Source organism: Andrographis paniculata, unplaced genomic scaffold (genome assembly GCF_009805555.1).
Source record: "Andrographis paniculata isolate CXL003 unplaced genomic scaffold, ASM980555v1 Contig61END, whole genome shotgun sequence".
In the NCBI taxonomy this organism is placed as follows: domain Eukaryota; kingdom Viridiplantae; phylum Streptophyta; class Magnoliopsida; order Lamiales; family Acanthaceae; genus Andrographis; species Andrographis paniculata.
This window is the reverse complement of record NW_026137597.1, coordinates 1-4,785: the sequence shown is the minus strand read 5'-3', so window position 1 is coordinate 4,785 and position 4,785 is coordinate 1.

Sequence of the window (4,785 nt, the reverse complement as noted above, 5' to 3'; positions counted from 1 at the left end):
CGCAAAATCCTCCCAGGCAGAGCTGTAAAGAATGCGATCAAGGCGCTCCCAAACCCGCCGATTGGTCCATGTGTGCGGGGGGCCCTCGAAACCAGCATCAATGAGGTTCGCATCGAGGATTGCGGTCGAGAAATCCTGAATAGAGCGCAATTTAGGCCGACCCGGGCCCTTCCGTTCAGATATATCGGCGATGGCATTAAAATCACCGCCAATCAGCCAGGGGGATCCCAGTGACGAAATCGCGGTGTCATGTAAGAAAGACCAAAGCTCGCGGCGCTGGGTGATAGAACACCTCGCATATATGCCAGATAAAAGAAAAGGCCGGCGAATCTGTGGAGATGATACCTGCACATGAAGACACTGATCGATCTCCGATATAGGCGCCAGTGTATAAGAATCATCAGCAAGAATCCAGATAGAATTAGCCGTGTTGGTTAGCATCTGAGAGAAACCAAACCGCCGGCAGAAGAAAGCAGTGTCCGCCAGAACCATGGGTTCAAGGATGATGAGAAGGCGGATACGATGTTGCTTACAAAGCCAATGTACCTCCCGTTGAGCCCTGGGGTTACCAATTCCTCGAACATTCCAGACCAGAATGTAGGTGTCTGTCATCGAGTACTAGCAGAAGGGCGACGAGAGGAACTTACTTGCTGACGAGAGATGCTGCGGGTGATCGGCCTAGAGAAGGTTGGCGGCAGAGCCTGTGGCCGGTCATCCGACACTGTCTCCAAGGATCCGCTGAGAGACGGAGGATCAGCAGCCTGGTTCAAAACGCACACCCCTCTGCTCGGATGCGACTCCGTCGACAGAGCGACAACAGGGAGCGGTTCCGACGAAGTCCGCAGGAGGGGTGGGTTCGGACCAGATTCAGGGAGGAGCTCTGTCCCTGTAGTTGCATCAGCAGGGAGATCACAAGAGTGAAGATCAGTGGTACCTCTCGGGGAGAGAGACAGTGAATCAATGAGGGGCGGTTGGCCATCCTTAATAAGGGGCGAGTCACCATCCGAGTCCTCGGCGAAAGTGGCTTGAAGTGCAGAGTCCTCATCCCGCTGGGTGTCCGAGGAAGGAGAACCCGTGGCCGATAGGCATGTGTCCACTGAAAGATCACGTCGATCGCAGATAGGTGATGCAGGGGGGTCCGAGAGCAGCACTGCCTTCCCCTTATCCAGGCCATGACCAGAGGGGAGTCCCCCGATTGCCAAAGACTGAGCAGGAGGAAGCGACACAGGCTCCGGGGGTACCTGCATATCATCAGGAAGCAGTGGTAAAGGCGGCGAGGGTACCTGATCGTCCAAAGGGGGCTGCAGAAAGAGACCGAGGGCTGGAGCGGTGGCAGGAGTCGCTGGAGTGGGACTCAGCCGACAGTCGTCCAGCGGGGAAGCAGGACTGTCGATCGGGGGCTCAGCTGTAGTCTGTCCAGCCAGAGGGCGGACCGGAGAGGTTTCCGAAGGCGCCCGGAAGTCCCCAAAAGTAACTCGAACACCAGAGGTAAGCAGGATCGCAGAGGCATCCCCCCGTGAGTGGGCAAAGGTCACCCGAGGAGGAGCGTGGGGGCGATGAGCCTCCGCAGGGCCGCTGAGATGCGCCGGTATTACCTGCTGTGAATTCCTGGCCGTCTGTGATGGATTTGGGGCCACTTGTGTCTCCCCAAAGGACACCCGCACACCTGAACGAAGGCGTCTGGAACCGTTCAACTCCGGTATGTCATCAGAAGGTCTCCGGGTAGAAGGCTGGGGGTCCTGGCGGAGGGGCCGAAGAGGAGCCTGCAAGGAGCCAGAATCATTAGTGATACCAGTAGAAGGCGTACCCCGATTTCGATTGCGGCGCCGACGACGGCGTCGAGCAGTGGGGGGCCGGGATTCCATGATATCACCAGAGGCAGGGGCCGCAGAGATCTCAGAAGGGCCATGCACCGAGTCATGGCGACCAGAAGGCGCAGCAGGAGGATCCTGCGCAGCTGATACGGTCGCTGGTACCGGCTGCGAAGAAGGTCTGCGTAAACAAGCCTCTGCTTTATGTCCGAGATGGCGGCAGAGTGAGCAGAAACTAGGTAGACGCTCATAGATGACCTTCTGCTCGAGCACACCAGTACCCACATCAATCTCGAAGGCATGCAGGAGGGGCTTCGTAAGGTCAATTTCCACACAGACTCTGGCGTGGGAGCACCGACTCCGAGTCGCCGTAGGGGTATCAACCTTCAGAGGGGTCCCAATGCCAGCAGCAACCGTAAATAAAAGATCTCTGTGATACATGTGGAGAGGAAGTAGTGGGAGCGTAACCCACACCGGAACATGTGGGGGTTCCTCGGTAGTTTTGAAATCGGGGGTCCATTTGAGAACTCTCATCGGGAATCCTTTGATGAACCAAGTTCCTCGAATCCAAAGTCGCATATAATCAGCCTCGGTAGTGAGGCGAATCACAATATGGCGGTGATTAAGATGCTGCAAAACAAACTTCCCCGCCAAACAGAAACTCGCAAAACCTTCGGTAAGATCTTTCCAAGAAGAGTACCCATGAGAGAATTTACCGATAAGAATGTACGGGTGCGAGGCTGTGTACCTTGCTGTTTCGTCAGCAGTAAAAGCAAGGCGCGGCTGTCCAGCAGTAGAAATCCATTGTCCAATAGCAGTCGGACGAGGCTCCGCCAGAAAGAGTAAGGACTGTCCTCAGGAATCTCGGAGTGGAGTCCGGAGGTGACAGCATTGGCAAAAGACTTGTGGGAATGGAGATGGTTAGTAGCAGAGGTGAGGCGTACCGAACCATCAGTTTGGGGAGGTTGCTGGCGGCCGGCAGCAGCCTGAGCGGCCATATCCGGCAATTCCACGGCAGAACCCTAGCTCCGGAAGGAGTCGGCGGCTGTCATCGGAGACGGTGGTAAAGGATGGGGTGCTGGGGCTGCCAGGGCCAGAGAATCAACAGTGCCGTCAGACCGGCGCTCAGAGCGCCAGAGCAGCAGAGAAACCGACGACGACAAGGGCCAGAGGCAGCCGTGAAGTCTGGGCACCGTTCAGGCACTGAACCCGCGTCTGGGGGCTTCTGGGTCGGGAGACACAGTGGCGGACCAGGAGGGTGGTCTGGCGTCAGGGTCGGGCGGAGTAGCGGGGCGTCGTGTCGGGATGACAAAACGTCGGGGTCAGTGACCGCCGCGACACCTGGGCCCCAGTCGGGAAGTGTTCTGGCGTCGGGGCACCGACTGGGGGTTGGCGGGGTCGGGGAGAAAAGTGGTGGCACCGAGTCGGGACAAACCGTCGGGACCAGTGACAACCACGAACCCTGGGCCTCGGGCGGGAGTGTGGTCGGGCAGCGAAGACGGTCGGAGAGGCGCCGAGTCGGGGCAACCTTCGGGACCGGAGACAGCCTCGGTCGGGCCAAGGTCGGGATCAACCTTCGGGAGCAGAGACGGCCTCGGTCGGGCCTCGGTCGGGATCAACCTTCGAGACCAGAGGCGACCTCGGTCGGGCCTCGGTCGGGATCAACCTTCTGGACCAGAGACGGCCTCGGTCGGGACTCGATCGGGATCAACCGTCGGGACCAGAGACGGCCTCGGTCGGGACTCGGTCGGGAGATCACCCGTCGGGAGAAACAGCAGTCGCGATCCCTGGGCCTCAGTCGGGGGATGCTCTGGCGTCAAGGAGCACCGACCAAGGTGTATGTCGGGGTCGGGTGGAACAGTATCGGGACCAGAGAGTTGGTCGGGCAGCGGAGTCGGCGGAATATGCAGAGGCGGCGTCTCGGGAACTCAACCGTCAGGAGGCCAACCGTCGGGAGATCAACTGTCGGGAGGTCAACCGTCGGGAGGAGGGCAACCGTCGGGGGAGTCACCGGCGGTTCCCAACGGTGTATTCCGGCGGTCGGGTGGCGGGTTCAGGGACTCCTCAACCCTGCGAGGACAGTGACGGTGGCCGATTGACGATCCGACGTCGGAGACGGGAGAACGGCGGCGTCGAAGGTGTCGCAAATCAGGGCTACGGCGACGGCGACCTAGGGCAAGCGGCGGACAGTGGTGTAGAGGTGGCGACTCGCGGCGGTAGCCCGGCCCTGGGGGTTTTCCGGCCAGGGGAACACGATCCCGTCGTCAGAATGGTGGTCCGACGGCGGGGGATGCCGAAACGCGGTGGCGACGGTGCGGGAGGCCAACCGTCAGGGGCGGAGCCGGCGGCGTATTCCGGCGATCGAGGGGTGGATTCGGGGACACCTCAGCCCTGCGAGTTCAGTGACGGTGGCCAAACGGCGATCCAACGCCGGTGTTGAGAGATACCGGCGCTGAAAGTATCGCCGCGCAGGGCAGTAGCGGCCGACGGTGCTGCAGCGATTTCCGGCGGCGGTTGGGTGGGGACGGGGGTTATGGAGGATGGCGACCACGATGGTGATGAGGCGCCGGGCTGAAAACGCCGGCAGCGGCGAGTTCGCCGGTGACGTCGTTTCGGGGCTGACGAGAGCGGCGGCTGGGGGCGGTTTCCGGCGACGGGGCTCGGTGTAGGGGGGGGTTTTCGGGGATGGCGAGTCGAGTGACGGTGGCAGATTGGCCGTCCGGCGTCTGGATCCGCCGGAACAGCGACGGCAGTGGCTGGAGGCGTGAAATCGCCCAAGGGCTGGAGAGCGTTTGTGTTCGCGAATGGTTTAGGGTTTAGGGTTTAGGGTTTAGGGTTTAGGGTTTAGGGTTTAGGGTTTAGGGTTTAGGGTTTAGGGTTTAGGGTTTAGGGTTTAGGGTTTAGGTTAGGGTTTTGGGTTTAGGGTTTAGGGTTTAGGGTTTAGGGTTTAGGGTTTAGGGTTTTAGGGTTTAGG